The following is a 17,666-nucleotide window of genomic DNA, read 5'->3' as shown; positions in this document are numbered from 1 at the left end:
CTCCTCTGGGCCGTGGGCCCCTCTGCCCCCCCTGCTCCCTCCCAGTGCCCACATATGCCCCTCCAAGGTCAGTGCTGCCTGGTTCGGCCCATTTTATATAGTCCAGGCGAAGAGTTGGCCAATGAAACGCTGGCCTCTGGGTGTTGTGCACATTTGACCAAGGGGAGAATGTAGCCCAGAAATGTCCACTGTGCCTGCCTTTCTGCCATCCGTCGTGTCAGCCCAGCCGACAATGTCCGGGTCTGGGTCTGGGCACCGTCCCCTCCTGTGTTTCGGGGGTTGGTGCCAGCACAGCAGGTGAGATTCTGTTTGATGGTATTGAGGGCGATGGAAAGAACTCACCATGGAGATCTCCAGGAATCCTGCAGACTGTGTTATAAGTGCCCTGCACAGCCCTGGGACGCTTCAGGGCCATTTCCTAAAGGGAACCAAGGGGGCTCTCCATTTTTAAAGTATGTTTGTGATCTCAGCTCCCAGTTGTGGCACTAATGATTTCCCCCTAAGACAGACAGTGTGCAGTGACCTTTATTCTAAAGGCCAGCAGAACAGCTCCCCTGTTTTACTGCCTGCCAAGATCCTCCTCTGGGGTCGGAGTCCCTGGCTGCTGGTGAAATGACGTAACCCCTGCACCCCTGTAAATATTCAAGGGCACAGCATTCCTTAGTGTTAATTATGTCTTCAGCTCAACAATTAAAAGACCTGAAACTCCAGCTAGCCCATCTCGGGAGGGGGAGGGGAGAAATGGTTCCTTCCCCCATCCTCTGGTTCACTCAAAATTTGCATTTAGGGTTCTCTAGTCCCAAGTGCAAGGTCTGAGAGGGAACTCAAGTTTCTTCTCAGCGATGCCGTAGGGTTTCTGGTGTTTTAAAGATGAGCACAACGTAGGTGGTAATCCCTCATCTAACCCCGATTTCGCCTTCCTCAGAACTGGAGAATGCATGCTTCCGGGTTGTTCCCTGAGCCCGGGACGCTGGTGTGTGTGACACTCCAGATGCGCCTTCAGCCCACGGGGGACTCTGGGTGATGTGGATCAGAGGGAAGGCGGGAAGGGGGTGACATTGGCTTGGCGGGCCCTGTGTTTGGTCAGCAGGAGATCTGTTCTCAGCCCAGATTCCCAGAAGCAAGAGAAGCTTCCCCATGAGGGAGGTTTCCGTAATGCTCCCACTGAAGTCACCAGGCTGGGAAAGGAGGGGGAGGCATTGGTCCAGGCAGCCCTGGGAGATTGAACTTGGAGTAGATGGGTCAGCAACGTCCAGAGCACACTGAACGATGTACGACACCCGGGGCAGGGGTACTGAGAGGGCTCTAGTGACGGCCAGCCTACTGTGCCCCTTGCAGCTCTCTTCCACACTGGTGTGTCAGGCAGCGACACTGCAGCTCGCTCCACCAGGACCATCCTCCTGGACTTACTGGACACAATGGGACCTCCTCACCGAGGACATCATGCTGCCTCCTGAGAACCAGTCACTCAGAGGAGAGTGGGGAAAGCAGGGGTGGTGCTTTGCAGCCCAGTAATAACCCACCTTCTCTCAGCCCAACACGTCACCTCCGTAAAATAGGGACATGAGCTAGTGAACAGGATCCCACTGCTACCAATTTAAGGTGGATGTGTGTCATTATATTCGTCTTGGTGTTTTGCCCTTATTGTTGAGGTCAATGCATGTTTTTTAAAAAGTGAAGTTCATTCACTGCTCTCTGCACCATTTTCCCCCAAAATACTGAACTTCCCCAGGCATGAGTCAGTGAATTTTCAGGAGTCCGATCCCAACATTTATCAGAGAATAATACAATTAACCTAAATGATCTCCAGTGATTGTCTACAAATTACTTTGTGTGGTTTTGGACAAAGCTTCGTTTAAAACCCTTACTTTGGTCCTCGAGGCAGACTCAGTGGCACACCCACTCTTAAGGGCCCCTCCAGTGAGGCAGGGCCATGTGACCAGTCCCAGCCAACAAGCTTTGGGAGGAAGTGACAACAGCATTTCCAGGCTGAAGTGTAGAAGAACCGTGTGGGGCACTCTAGTCTCTACCACTGCCCCAATGACTGAAAGGAAGGCTGTGTACCCCAAATGGTGCAGCTCCAAGCCGGTGGAGACTCTGCCAGCCTCAGTCCTGAGTCACTGTATGGAGCAGAGCCTCTGCCAACCTGACTGAGCAAGAAGAAAGAGCCAGACGAAAATGACTGGTTGTGTTTCACTACTGAGATGTAGGGGCCTGTTTGTTGCTGCAAGAAACCTCACTTGCCCTGACTGGTACAGCACTGAAATAAGAAGGGAGACAATTGAACAACTCACGGATCTCTCCCTTGTTGTCCTGGGCCTTAGGCAGGTTGACTTTGCTTTATGAAATGGGTATTTGTTTAGGAAAATTGTCTAAAGTGAGTCATTTCAGATTCATTTTTAAGGAGCTCATTTTTAAAAGGCATTTTTCACTCAAGTTTTTCACAAATCGTAAAATTTTTCCAGGGTGGACTCATGGCTTCATCTATTTGTTTACCAAATGTGAATCGCTACACACCAGATTTTGTTAAAGTAACTCATATTAGATGATACAATGTTTTAGTCATCTTACTTTTCCCTTAGGCATTATTTGAATTCTTATCTCTGGTTCAAGGTGTATTCGCTTATTTTCAGTGCTGCCTCCATTTCACGTTTTGTTGAAGCTTTCTTCTCTACTGACTTTGCTCCTCTGTATTTGCTTACAAGGTCGTGTTTCATTTGAAAATGAATTTCAACCAGTCATTTCTTTAAGATGACACAGAACATCTGTATCACATCTATTTATTGACAGAGCTTGATTAAAGAGAGTCAAGAGGGAACAGATGATTTCTGGATCTAGGATTGAAAGTAGATGGCTGAATTCCCTCATAAACACTGACATTGACCCTGCTTTCCATAGTCTTAGGGTCAGGATGTTAAGCTGGAGTTCAGATGGTAGTTAAATGTGTTTAAAATGGGCAGATAAGGAAAAGAGGGTTCCCGCTGAAGGAGCAGTAGCCCTTGGTTTATCAGAAACATCATAGCAAATATTCGGAGACTTTAGCTGGTCAGCTTTGATAATAACTCCAGAGTCTTGCTCCGAATCTCTCGATGTTTGTTCTGCTAGCTTTCAAATAAACGTAGCTGCTTTTGGCTTCCAAACTGAGGAATATTGTTGCAATCAATGAAAAAATGCTGAGGAATATTTGGGAAAATACACAACTGTACATCTATGATTCCCACAAGAGGCTACCCCAAGCTGATTATGCCAGAAAGGAAGAAAACAGATGATCACTCTGTCCTTGTAAGAGGATCATTCCTACGCCCTCCTTGGGCTGTCCTGGCCACCACCTGCCAGTGCTGCAGCAGGTTCCAGACTGTGGGGCTCCCCCATCTGCTTCCAGGTCCTCAGCTGTCCCTGGAACCCTGGATTCAGCAGAGGTTCTGGGGAGGCATCTGAAGAGTCAGGCTGACAAGAGTGGCTGGGTTTGACTAAACTGTCACTCAATGCTCTGGATTTACACTGATTTCTGTGTGAGGGGCCAGTTAGAAATGATGTGAGAGTATAATCTCTACCTTCAAACCATGAATTCAGTAGATAATGACTGGAGCAAACTTGAGACAAAGGTGACCTTTTTTAAAGGAGAATGTGCATGTGTCTGTGTGTGTGTGTGGTATATGTATATACAGTGTGTATGGCTATATGCCTACATATATACACATACATGGAATATAATCTATGATATTATAGATTGTAATATAATCTATGATATTATAGATTGTAATATAATCTATAATATCATAGATTTATATACACACATATGCACACTATATATATATATATATATATATATACACATATATACCATATATATAAATATCAAATATATAGAGGGTGCCAAAAATGTACACACATTTTAAGAAAGGAAAAAACTATTAAAATTGTAATACTCAATATATACCGATAACAAAAGATGAATACAAGTCACTTTTGACTTCTGCAATTACAAGAGGTGCTCAAAGTCGTTCCCTTCAGTACCCAGACACTTCTGATGACGGCGAACTACTGCTTGAGCATAGATAACATCTCTTCAAATGCGTGTACATTTTTTGGCATCCCCAGTATACAAATGACCGAGGCCCTGCAGCCGCTGCCAGCCTGCTGTGCTCTGTGCATCCCCGCTTCCTGGGTCTAGAGCAGAGCTCCACGCCCACTCTGTGTTTGTTGTGGACTGGTTGCATTTCAAAGAAAACTCTCTTTGTATTTATAACATAAGATCGGGCTCTGTGAGTCGTTTGCCCTGCAGTGTGTCGTCACCCCAAAGCCCAGTGATGTCAGCACGTGTGACATGGGGCAGGATTCTGTTGCTCACACAGTGGCCTCATCTGGGAATGACCACTCTGAACCTGAATGCACTCCCTGCAGACCTCGTAACGGAGTGAGCGAGCCCTTCCTGTGTACCAGGTCTTCTTTCACCTGTGGGGCAGGTAGAACCAGCCTATTTTACCAGTGAGAAAAGTATTGCCAAGGGAGACGGGACCTGGCTGTATGCTCACAGATCCCTGCAGGGCGTCACAGCGGCAGGCCTGGGTCACATCCCCTGCAGCAGAGCCTAACAGAAGCCAGCACTTCCGCATGACACCCAGGGAGGGCTTTGTTTGTTTTCCAATGCTTTGCTCTCACAGTCCTCCACCGAGGAGGAGCCCGCTGAGATGTCACAAAGCCTATGAAAAAGGGGGAGCACATTCCAGATACTGCACAACCTAGGGGACAGTTTCCCATGCAGGTTTTGTTTCTTCTTTCAGACGTTGGACCAGAAATGTGTGTACATGAATGGTCATTCCTCAGCCATGTCACTTTCTGTAAAAACTCACTGTTTAGGAAAATACAGAGTGACTTGGGCTTTTTTCCTATTCAAAAATAGTTTGAAAACAAAATAAATTCCGTAAAATTTATCTTTGCCTGCTCTAACTTATAGATGTGAGGTTTCAATGCAGGAATGTTGGATTTTTAAAAATTGAGCAAAAGTGAACCTATTTCTATATCTCTTTACTTGATCCTGGGGCTGAGAGCCATCTGGGACAAGGGCATCCCTCTCTAAACTCCTGCTTGGTGGTCACAGTCATGGCCGAGGAGGCTCTAGAAAGCATCTGCTCCCCAGGGAGCTGCCCTCCCACCAGTCACGACTGGCCCAGGACGTCCGAGTCCTTCTCAGACACCACAGTACACACTCGCCCACATGGAAGGCGACCCTGCAGGTTATCTGTGGGCTAGGAGTCTCGGCACATCCACCCCCCTCACAGACCCTTCTAGATTCAATGCAGACAAAGGAAGCCATTGGAATTTGGAAGTTTGAATCTCAAAAACGAAATGTTGGGAGTTCCAGGTTTTTGTTGGAAAGAGTCTTCCTTTTGGAAGAAAATATCTAACACATTTTCCAGAGGCAAATCCCGTTCTCTAAGATCAGCAGAGTAACCCTGACCATTTGGGAGGGATGGGACTCCTGGGAGCCCCCCCTGGGCTGACAGCAGCCCTGCCTGTTAACACCTCGGCGTGGTCCTGGGGCATTGCTCTCAGACTTAACTCAGGGCTTGCTAGCGTTCATGTGGGGCCTGCTGTCACTGTGCCCATGGGATTTTGGCCTTGACTTCCGTTTCTGTGTCTGCCGTCCCTGGGCTCGTGGGCTCCCAGGTGTGTGAGGTCAGCTGTGGGATGAACTGGAGGGTGAGAGCAGCAGTCTGTCAAAGTCCTTCTCCTGGCAGATCTACGACCACCTCACCCCCCACACACGAAGAAGGCGAGGTCGTGAATGGCATGTGGAGGCCCGAGATAAGAAAAGGGGACGTTCAAAGGTCAGGGGTCACTGCAGCTGTGTGGCAGCTCCCTGGCTGGGGGAGTGTGGTGAAGGTGGGAGCTGGGCCTGCAGGAAAGGCACTTGCATGTTTTCCAGGTAGACCGGCCAGTCCACTAAACCTCGCTGTCGCCAGTGTCTGTGCTGCCTCTCCTGCTCTCTCAGACACCTGAGTGCTTTCCTGCAGAGCTCACTGAGGTGTCTTTCTGTCTGAATTAGCAGGAGAATCAGACGGTGCTGGGAAAGCATCTTTACCACAAAGGTGGGAGGAGGGACCACCGAAATTTAACAGCGGGGTCTGCACATGAGCCATTCGGCCATTCTTCTTCCAATTGTCCGTCAAGGTGGCCGTTTATCATTCTTCTTCAGGTCTTGTTTACCGTTAAACCGTGCACGTTCTGTGTTATTTCGTCACGTAGTGGGGTGTTGCCTGCTGTCCGTGGAACCCACCCTAAAGAGGCCAAGCCCACCTTCCCTTGGGACTCCATGGCTCCAGATGGCCATTTGCCAGGCCACCACCAGAACTGTCGGTCCTTTCCTGGCCCCGATGCCAACTGCCCACAGCCACACGTCCTTCCTGCCCGGGGCTGCTCACTCACCTGTCCTCATCCTCCTTCAATCCGCCAATTTTACCTGAACTGGGGCAGAGTCTTCAATACTTGAGTGTGTGCTAGTTGATTTCTAAATATGACGTGTTTTCCAACAGAGACCAGTTTTATTCACATGGGGCCGAAGTTTGAGAGTATGAAATGGGCTAAAAGTAACTGATCCCAGAGCTTGGGAAGGATGGGCCTTGTCCCTGTTGGTGAAGGGGTGGAGCAGCCAAGCCCCCAGCCACTCTCCCAAAAGCGGGGACACCGCAGTGCCTAGAAGCAGATCCCCCATGCCAGGGCCCCTGGGCGCCGCCGGTTTTCCCAAATCATCACATATCTCAGCGTCTGCCCAAACCGGGATTGCCAGACATTTGCAAGATGGGAGGGTGGCATCATAGCAGGATTCTTTCCAAAGCTGAGTAAGCTTTTTGCATTTTTCTGAATATGCATGAATATATGCAAATATTTCAAAAGTAGCATATTCGATCTGGGTCATTCGATAAAAGGAGTGCCCAGTAAAATGATTTAGATGTAGTTATTTCTGTAAACCGTTGCACATTTTAAAAAGTGGCCACTTTTCTGACGTTAATTTTGGGAAGCAAGAGCTGGCAGTGGTTATGGAGAGCGTGCTGTCAGAGCTGATTCACTACTGGAAACGGTTTCCTAACCCCCCTTTTTCATTGTTTGTGAGAAACAGCCTCAGAAACCTTCTCTCACACTTTGCAGACTCTGCACCCCCCCCATAAGACTCGGGGTGGCATGCTGCAGACAAGGGGATCTGGGTTTAACAACCAGCTGTTCCTCCGGGAGCAGTCGGCCGCCTCCGCGCCCCCAGCGTGTGTGTTGAGCCTGTGGGACGTGAGGGCGCCTCCTCCCGGACGTGGCTGAGAGCCTTGGGTGAATCCTATAGCAAACGCAGGGGGCCGACACGCAGGGGCACGAGGAGTGGGCCTCCAGCAGCCCCAGTTCCTGGCACACCCACTGTGTCTCTCGACTGTGCCTCAGAAGCCCAGGCCACGCAGGACTGGACCTGCCTGCCCCAGGTGGCCTGCTGACCCCTCAGGGCCCAGTCCACGTCCCCTCTGACGGCGGTCCTCCCTCCAGCAGGGGGCACTGCTAGCCAGCTCTGCGCGTGCCTTACGAGACTGCTGGGGCGCAGCCTCCCCCACTTCCTTTCCCTCGGGTGCCCCTGACCGGGTGTATCCCCAGTTCTGTCACGGAGGGGAGCTGGAGAATGAGCTGGGGTGATCATGTCAGTCTCCTAATGAGCTGCGTCTGAACACCGCCCGTACACCCCCCACCTGAGCTGCACGTCCCGCTGAGTGAGCCTAACCTTAGGGTGTCCTGAGAACACCTCTCTTCTTCCCTTTTTAGGTTCCCGGGGTCATGACTCCTTCCTTGCCCCAGGCGGACCCCTGGGTCACCCTTGGCTGATCCTCCAGCATGGCCGTTGTCTTCCTGCGGTCATCAGCCCCCTTCCTCCTGGACCATTGCAGGGGCCACCCACACTCACGTCTGAAGGGCAGATGGGTCAGGCCAGTGCTCCTCTCCCACTTCTCACTGTCTCCCTTGACCTGTGGGGTCCTGCCAGTCTCTGGCCCTTCCCCCAGAGTTACCGCTCGCCATTACCCCCAAATCCTCGCCTTCCTCCAGCCCATCTCACATGTGCCCTGTCCCCTCACCCCTGCCCACCTTGGGTCCTCGAAGACCCAGCCCCAACCCCTGAGTCTGTGAAGAGCTCCCCAAAACCACCAGAAATTGTTGCCTTTTCTATGCTTTGCTATGTACCTTTCTATTCCTTTGTTATAACAACTACATTTTGCTGTAATCATTTATATTTATGATACATATTTATATATTATAGCAAAATAGTTGTAGATCTCTGTGTACTCTTATGCCATCATTAGAAACATGACATCTTTGTTATAATAGTCGTCTGGCCCCACGTGGACTGTTAACTGGCTGAGGATGGGGACAGGTCGCCGTCACTGCGTGCCAGCACGCGGCAGAGCGCGACATCAGCCGGCCTGCGGTTCCTGCTCTCTGAGTTCATGCCACTGTCACTGGGAGGCTCGCACCCTCACACACTCATCTGTCAACCTTCACGACACTGAGTAAGTCAGGGCCTCGGGCCACATGACAGCCGTGGTGGGAGCAAAGTCGGTTGTAGGAGAGAAGGCGTTTCCGCCCAGGGCTAGCTGACCTGAGTCCTGGGGCGACGGCACCGGCCTGGTGACTCGGGGTAAGTCATCCCCATCTCCTCATCTCTGAAATGACGTCATCAGATGGACCGTCTCCAAAGGCACTTCCTGCACCACCAGCTGAAGTAGGGCCCTGCAGGGTGACTGTTTATTCCAGCCTCTCCTACTCATGCATTTTAGTTGGAAGCTGAATGTAGTGACATCTGGAGAAGTCATAACTCAACGATTGAAGTAGCTCCGGGTCTGGAGGCCTTCATACCGGGAAGAGGCTGCACCCCTCCTGTTATCTGGTTACTCAGTACTGCCAGCCCTCACTATCTTGCAACCCTTCGCAGTGTCCCGTGACTCATGGGGAAGAAATGGGAAGGCCTCCCCCCAAGGAAGTCTGGACCAAGTAAATACTGAAGACTGCCAGCGGGAGTGGGGCCTACCTGCTGCAGACCCCCGGGAGTGAGCAGCTAGCCTGGACAGCCTGGGGCGGGGTCGCAGAGTGGGCCTCTCCAAGGCAGTGACCCTGGAGGCCCGAGGAGAAGGGACCTGCTGGTTGTGCAGAGGCAAGCTTGCCGTCACCCGGGCTGCTCTCAGGCCTCTTCTCTTTGGCAGGCAGGCCGCTCCAGAGAGTCAGCCTGAATCACCAAGCCCAGAGCCGAGCCCAAGGAGAGGGGAGCGAGGGGAGTGCTCTGCTTCCAACTTGGCGGATACTCTCACTCCCCTGGAGGGCAGGCCAAGAGCACGGCTGTGAGCCACCGGGGAGCCTTCGATGAGCAGCCCTGGCACCGTAAACGGGGTCATTCCCAACAGGATTCCTTTCTCACGCACGCAGGAGTTGGCGTCACCGCCTGAATCGGGGAGCTAGGAGAAAAGGACAGCCTGTCCTCACCTGCCTCCCCCTGCCCACTGACCCCAGGCCCCGAGACCCGAGTGCAGGGGCCCCACACAGGGGGTGTCCACAAACACTGGGCTCGTCGTGGCAGCAGAGAGCTCCAGTCCCTCGGGAACACACAGCCTGTGCCGCTGTCAGCCTTCCCCACATGCACCACTGGTCCTGGACATCTGCAAGGCAGCACAACCCATCAACCCCTTCCAACCCCCTCCAATCCTGCTCGGTGTCCTAGGAGTATCAGGCACCGTGGGGGAGTCCCGCCCACCCAGCCATTCCCGGGGAAAGCTGGACTCTCCAGAGGGGCGTGGGCCGGGCCCCACCCCACAGAGAAGCTCCTGGATCTTAATTCTGACCTGCTTTGCAGCCCTGTGGGTGGCTCCGTGGCCTCCTTGCCACTCACTGGCCTGAGACTCGTATGGCCATGACCTCTATCCCACTGTCTGAAAAAGGGCCCAAGGCCCACAAGAGACCAGCGTGTCCTGCCTGTCATCGCCACTGTAAGGTTCAGTGACCACTTACAGACAGCCTTCAGAGTGTACCGGGAGGAAAGGACCTGGGAGGGGGACGAGGGGGCCGGGGCCCAGCCGTGCAGAGGAACCTTGTAAAAACGGATGCATCTCACAAGTCCAATTGCTTCTTGACTTACGTTGCCTTAGGAGAAAGCAGAGTTTGTTCTTTGCTCACCCCTCCTCAGCTCACGTGGTCCTTAAACTTCTCTGAAAAATAAGTTGTAGTTCATAGAGTCCAACCTGTGGAGGGAAGGCTGCCGCCACCCTCCTGCAGTCTCAGCTTTTGGAAGAGGTTTCTTAAACAGTCATGGGGGGGTGGTATGTGCTGTTGTTTGGCACTGCCATTGCTTGTCCCACTCCCCCCCAGGCCCGGCTCCCAGCCAGGAGAGCCGCACAGAGGGGCAGGGAGGGGTGGGGCCTGAACTGTGAGCACGCCTCCCCCCCAGGGCTCCATGTGCTGCCCTCACCTTGCCCCTCATCTCTTCCATCTGCCACGTGAGTGCACACCTGTCCGCTAAGGGACGGTCCTGTTTACAGCCTGCCATTGTGCCTGCTAGCTCAGCCTGTTTGGTGCTGGCTGCCCGCAGTCCAGCCTGGAAAGAAGGCTCCCATTCTCTCATCTCAGAGGAAAACCCCTCATTTCCTCCTGTCTCTGGAGAGGCCTCTGTCACACAGTCAGCGGTTGGGACAGGCGGCGCTGAGGGAGTGAGGTTTGTGCCAGCCACCTGTTGGCACTGCCCATCCCAGCGGGGCTGGCAGTGGGTAGGGAGGCTGCTTGGAGCCAGTCAGCACTCACGGCCCAGTGGTGTCTTCAAAGCCCTCCCCCAGATGGAAGAGAACCCGTTCAGCTGCGTGGGTGACCCTTCTCAGACTGCAGGCTGTCACTGGCACCCCAGCTACCTGCCCTTTTGGATGGGTGGTCATTGTGCAGCCAGACCAGCCGGACACGGGCTGGCTGCACAGCTGTGTGTCCACTGCCTGTCCCGCCTGTCCCCAGTCCTTCTCTTGCCTGAGGCCGTCTTGAGCGGGGCTCAGGCAGAATGGCAGCCACAGCCTCAGGGACTGGCTGCCAGCAGGGGGTCCAGCCCCCAACAGGGAGCACCAAGATGCCCAAATTGTTGTTGGAGCGTTGTCTGTAAGCAGCTGTGAGTGCCTGACAAGTCACAGCCTCTGCCGCATCCCAGCCACAGCTCACTGTGAACGGATGGAGGGAGGCAGGCCAGGCCGCCCAGTGCCTGCTCTGTCTCAGAAGAGCCAGGCTTTTGCAAAGTGCAGGTGCTGATTCCTCGGGGCAGCACGAGGCCTGCTCTCTGCGTGTGACACGGGCTGCGTGTGACACGGGCTGTGTGTGACACGGGCTGTGGGGGGACCACCTTGTGAGTAGCAGACTCACGGAGAGCTTGCACAGAGGGAGAGGTTCTAGAGAGCCTGCACTTCCCTCCTGGGTGGCCGGTCCCCAGGTGTCTGCCGGGTGGGAACCCAGCTGGGGAAGAAACAGCACCCCACCTTCCTGGGGTGCCCATTTTCGTGGTGACGAGTGGTAACACGAGCCAGGCAAGGCCCAAGGCTTCAGTGTGATGTGGCTCATTGAACCCCCACAGAGCCAGTGCAGGGGGTCTGAGGGTGAGCACCATTCGGTGTTTCTGCAGATGAGGAAACTGAGGCTCAGAGAAGTGAAGCCACTGTCCTCGCTTGGGCGGCAGTCCCCATGAGCAGCTACGTGGAGACACAGCATCCGGCCTGGTCCAGGGTCCCTCCTTGCAATGCCGGCCTCACCAGGGCCCTGTACAGACCGACGTGGCATTGCCTTTGGTTCTTATGCCAGGTGGACAGGAGTCGGGGTGGTGTCAGCGTTTTACCGGGGAGGCTGTGTGCATGGGGGGGGCAGTGTGCATGGGGGGGCATCTGTACCTTCCTCTCAGCTGGACTGTGACCCAAAATGGGTCTAAAAAGCAGTCTTTACAAAATAAATAAGTACAAAATAAAAATAAATACAATGGGAAGTGTTTCCTCATCTTTACACTCGGGAATACCCTCAGCACTCTAAGTGGGAGTGCTCTGCCCCTAGAAGGAAACAGTCTGGTTCTGTTTGGTGGCGCGGACACATATCCCGAGGACCTGGTCAGTTGCCTCGCAGTTATTAATACATTCAGGTCTCCTGCTTTTTCTGGGCTGAGTGGGACCTGGAACAGCGGGGGACGCACAGTGCCTGAGTCCACGCCCACGTTCTGACTGCTGGCCTCCAGTCCCGCTGCCACCACTCACTCCCACTGTGGCTTTGGGGGATGGAAGCTCGGGCCCCCAGAGGCCACCCATAACCCCCACTGTGGCCTGGAGTCTGAGGCTCTTCCTTCTGGCTCTCACTCTCCCTGGCAGCCTGCAGTGCGTGTGTGTGTGCGCGCGTGTGTGTGTGTGTGCGCGTGCAGTGGGAGACAGAAACCCTGAGTCCTCTTCATCTGGATGGAAGTTTTTCCGAGTAGCGTTTCCCCAGAGGGAGCACCTGATGTGTGCTTTTCCTGAGGCCATCTGTGCTCAGACCTGTTTCCTTGGCTCCTCACCACGGTCACGGTGCGCGGGTTTAGTTGGCGATGGGTGCTGTTCGTCGTCCATAGAGAGTGGATGTCATGGGGCTGTTGGTGAGCAGGTGGCATAGCACGTGGAAACAACCCATCTGGCTCTTTTTGGTTTCGTTTTATGTCTGGAAGCCTGTAGGCGGTTTTCTGTACTCCGAGAATCCAGAACTTTCTTTGTGATGTGGCTCGGCTTCCCGTCTTGTCGGCCCTTCCCAGAACTCAGTGTTCCTTCTCTGAAACCACAGGGCTTCCTTGAGGATGAGGACAGGGGTCCCTCCCTCCCTGTGTCTTCATGGCCCCCTCCTTTCTGCTTCCTGTGTCTTTTTGCCCAGATGCCGGAGACCTCCAGAAGTCAGTCTCTGATGTATTCATTTTTTCATCAGTGTCTACTTTGCTATTTTGCGTCCATTATTTTTTCAAATGTCTACTTCCATACTTTAGTTATTTCCAAGAGCCTTTTTCTTGTTTCCTGCTTGTTCCTTTTCTTTCAAAGCAAACTATTCTTACTTTGTTGGCACAGAGGCCTCTGGTTTCTCCCCAGATGATACATTCCGCTGCTTTGAAAGTCTGGTCCCCATTTTCTGGGGTGTTTTCGAGGTGCTCTGCTTGGCAGTTTGGCCTCTGTGGCCCTAGTCCCTTGGCGTGAGTCACTGTTGTCTGCTTGTATTTATGGGGAGTGTGACTGAAGCTGATTCTGTCCTCCAGCCCACGATGGGGAGCCATGCTCAGTCAGGAGGCCACATCCAGGCATGGGGAGGGGATGAGGGCTCAGTTGGAGGACAGTGCCCCACAGATGCCCCTGTGGGATGGGTACCCACCAGGGTAGGTGGCAGCTGTTAGCGTCTCACCACTGTGCCATGGGTGTTCATCTCTACCTGGCCCATTCCCCCACCCCAGGCACCTGGGAGCCCAGGAGTGGAGGGGTCTTTGTTTCAGATGTAGTGAGTGGGAGGAAAGAAGCCACAGGTGGTGGCAAGAGCAGACTGGCCGGTGGTAGCCCCTTCGAGTGAACTGGGCAAATTCAGGGTCCCGTGGAGGTAGGACCCTCCACTTTTCCTGCTGAAGGGGCTGTGAGCTGGGACAGTGCCCTGATGTCTGTTCTGTGGGTAGTTCCTGGCCTCCGACCCTCACCTTCCGCCCCTGCAGTCTCCACTGACAATCCCTGGGGGGGGGGGTGCATACACGTGCACACGTGAGCACTTGCTATGTCTGACTAGAGGAGATGTCACCTTTGTCTTCATTTCCCTCTACCCCTGCTCCCCACCCGCTTTTCTTGGCAGTTCAGCGAAGGCCAAGCGTTCTTGTCCTTCCCTTTCTGCCTGCAGAGTCTTACCTGCACCTCCTTTTAAAAGCTCAGTGTACCCCGTGTTCTAGTTTATGGACATTTTCTTCCCCCTGCTAGATCTCTCTGGTTCATCTCTGAGCTTTTAAAACAAGGAGTGGCATTCTTGACACACGATCATGGGGAGATGGAAGGAAAGCTGGCTGGTTGGTTGGATGGGTGGGTGGGTGGATGGATGGACGGACAGAAGGCCTCCTATTAAACGCTTCCCCTGGAAGCGCACCCCGGCCTCACTTTGTGGAGAACTGGCATTGACGTCTCACTCCTGGGGATGTAGAGTGTCACGAGACCTGTTGCGGCTTCTTGGTGCCTGATGGACTGGTGTGGGCGGGGCCGAGCAGAGGCCCCGCCCCATCCGGCCGCCAATCCTCAGCCGCGCGCAGAGGCACGGGAATGTACAGGGTTTCAGGTGGCTCTTACGTGCAGTGCGTGGGGACGGGGGAGGGGCGATCCTGGGCCCCAGATGGTTTGCATTTGTTGCTGAGAACACCGGTCATGTCAGTAGACATGGTGGGGTCAGGGTGACATCTAGGGGGCCGGGGCCTGAGGCTCTCAGTCAAGAAGACTAATGAACCCGCCGCTGGTTTCTGCCTGGCCCTGGGCCCCCGGACATGTGGAGCACACCCTGAAACCCACCACTGCTTGGGGACGGCGCCTGTCATTTCTGGCGTTTGGTGGATGAGCCTGTACTTCCCCTCGGAGAGCGGGTGCAGCTCATATATCAGAAACTGTTGTAATGCTTTCCTCCCACAGAGGAAGGCTTCCATTTAGCTTTCTCTAGCTGCCCCCCCCCCCATTAATTATCTAATTACAACCACATTCTCCCAGAGAGCGGCTTTGACTTTCTGCCCAGGGCCACTTACAAACGCTTCATACTCGGAGTGGAACGTGAAAGGGGGGGGGGGGGGAGAGAGAGAGTTTCGTGCACACGGGTTGTAGGGAAAATGTGTCTTAGCGTCTTCAGATCTGTCTTGCTTCACCAAAGCTCTCGAGTTCCCTGAGGAACCGGGTGTCCGTGTGGAGCTCGGGGTTCCGTGGGCGGGGAGCTGGGGGCACCGGGAGGAAGCACACATGCCTGCTGCCCCCGCTGAGCAGCGCCAGGGTCACAGGCTCACAGTGACACGCTTACACTGACAGCGACACCCTGACACAGACACACACATACAAACACACTGACACACCCACCGCTGCAGACGTCGCCTTCCGCGCTTCTGTGCCTTGACACATCCTCGTCCCAGGACCTGGGTGCCTCTCCCTGACCTCTCCCTGCCACCCTGCAGCAAACTCCTCACGGTGACACGGTGACCGGTGACCCATCTGGCCGCCTCCTGCTTGGTGAAGCCATTCCCGAGTCCCACCTCCCTGCCCAAGCCCCCACCCAGCCGCTGGTGCAGACATAGTTCTAGTCCATCTGTCTTAGCACTTAGGTCCACAGTCGCAGTGCACCTCTGGGGTGGGGGCACCCCTGGTGCCAACGTGCCCCCGACGCACAGAGGGCTCTCCAGGGATTCTCAATGACGGGCCTTGCTTCCTCTGGGGTCTGCGGTTACCTGGTTACTCGTGTGTCCTCACCAGCCATGCAAGTGAGCACTGGGCATCCGGCCCAGGGACCACCGCTAATGACCCCGTGGGAAGCAGGATGCTGGGGCGCCCAGCCAGGCTTGCTGGGTGTCCTGGGCAGGGTGATGCCATCAGTTCAGGCTTGGCAGCAAGCTGGCTGGGTATGTCGTAGGCCTGAGGTCCTACAGGACTGGCGATCAGCCTGCATCCCTCAACAGCAGGCAAAAGGCCAGAAGTTGCCTTGGCCACCTCATTGCCTCACCTCCAGGCCCCTCCCCACGCCCCTCACCTCCTGGCCCCTCCCCACACCCCTCACCTCCTGGCCCCTCCCCACACCCCTCATCTCCAGGCCCCTCCCCACGCCCCTCACCTCCAGGCCCCTCCCCACGCCCCTCACCTCCAGGCCCCTCGCCACGCCCCTCACCTCCTGGCCCCTCCCCACACCTCTCACCTCCTGGCCCCTCCCCACACCCCTCATCTCCAGGCCCCTCCCCATGCCCCTTACCGCCTGCACAGCCCTGTGGAGGAGAAGACTTTGGTGGGTGCAGGAGGCAGGAGGTTCTGCCCTCGGGTCTGGGAGCAGCAGGAGAGGGTCCTGAGAAGGGAGGTGGTAGCTCGGCCTGGGGGCAGCGGCCTGCAGACGCTTTGTGGCCCCGACAAGAAGAGGCACACGTAGGAGCAGGCTGCTCTCTGTGCTGCCACCGGTCCCCTTGGGAGAGGCTGCATGCCCGACCCAAGGGAGGCCGCGCTGTCTCATGCTCCCGCCTCCTTGTCTTTCAGACTTCCCCTCGGGCTGTGGTGCACCTGGAACTGGGATGCGTCCAAGTCTGTAACTTCTGAAACCTGAACAACCTCAAGCATGCTTCCCACTCGTCTCTCCAGCAAGACACTTAGACGAGGGGACCGCAGTGGCAGCAAGGCCAGGCGGCGCACCTCCTCTCCCAGACAGGGTTCCCACAGTGGGAGCCGCGCGCTCACGGCCCTTCTCGCCGGTGACGTATTCCTCGTCATCCTCGCCACTGTTTGGATTTTTCTTCTGGGGTTTATTTGGGGGGAGGGGGGATTTTTTTCTGAAAATCTCTAGATTCAGGAACACATGTACGAGGATTTGGATTTTGGATTTGCATTTCCCTCTAAGTGCCTTTTGTAATGTATATTTTTTAATAAAACAGAAATGCATTCCTGTACCATTCTGTTTAAACTGGACCAAGGCTCTCAGAACAAGCACCTCCTGTTCCCTTCCGCCCAAACCCCTGCATGAAGTTTGCAAGTAAGCCTGGAATACTTCTCACCCAACGCTCCTCTTTCTCCATGATTTGCTCAGCTAACCATTTTTTTATATTTTCTGTCTCAGTGTATATGTTGCTTATTTGTTTTATTTATTGAGATATTTTTAACGAGCTCAGTGACTGCAGCATGGCTGTGTATACTGCTCCCCACCCAGGAACAATAAAGACGTCCCTGCAGCCCTGGCCTCCCGTCTGTTCTCTCCTCAACTTCACAGCTTGGGAAGCCACCTGAGAAAGTTGGAACAGGTCACAAAATTGACTATCGTTTCACTTTAAAGAGGACAAGAAAGGATGTGAGACATTTAATGCCACATGTAATCACAGAACTTTCTAGAAACTACCATCTCTAATGTGGTTGAGAGTGTTAATGGCCCCAGGCCTGGGAAAGCAGGTGAGGTTGGCCTCAGCCCCTCCTGTGTGCCCACCTTCCCAGCAGCCTCAGCGGCTACAGATTATGCTCCCCTGACCATGTCCTGTCCTGTAGATCAGACTCACTCCTCCTGTGCCCCATCCCTGCTGTCCAGGGTCAGTGCAAGCTCTGAAAAGCCTCCCCCACTGCCTCAGCCCACGTGGCATTCCCGACTGTCCCCAGATGTGACATTCATGCCACTTCTTCACACTTGTCTGGATGGGTCGCTATCTGTCCTGAATATGGCCAGCCCCCATGTTCACCATATGTCCACATGCAGCTGCCCAGCCCAGAGCCTTGTCCACACAAGCCTGGGGTTAGGATGGAGAGCCATTTGTGCAGGAAAAGATGGAGCCCTGATCAAAAACCCCAAAAGAGCCACTGCCTGCCAAGGGCCAAGAAGGAGAATCTGGCAGGAGGCTGCTCCACGTGGGCAGAGGATGGCAGCTCCTGAAGTGCTGGGTGCCCACACCCCCT

General features: G+C 54.3%; 1 protein-coding gene across 1 annotated transcript in view; it reads left to right on the top strand.

Moving 5' to 3' along the window:
* Window positions 1–16,925, top strand: part of TWIST2 (twist family bHLH transcription factor 2) — a 45,249-nt gene extending 28,324 nt beyond the window's left edge. Inside the window, exon 2 of the mRNA XM_033112392.1 lies at window positions 16,272–16,925. The gene's annotated coding sequence lies outside the window, so the exon portion shown is untranslated. The remainder of the gene's footprint in view (window positions 1–16,271) is intronic.
* The last annotated feature ends 741 nt before the right edge of the window (window positions 16,926–17,666 follow it).

Source organism: Rhinolophus ferrumequinum, chromosome 8 (assembly GCF_004115265.2).
Source record: "Rhinolophus ferrumequinum isolate MPI-CBG mRhiFer1 chromosome 8, mRhiFer1_v1.p, whole genome shotgun sequence".
In the NCBI taxonomy this organism is placed as follows: Eukaryota; Metazoa; Chordata; class Mammalia; order Chiroptera; family Rhinolophidae; genus Rhinolophus; species Rhinolophus ferrumequinum.
The sequence above is the reverse complement of the archived record's forward strand: the minus strand, read 5'-3'. Positions and strand labels throughout refer to the sequence as shown.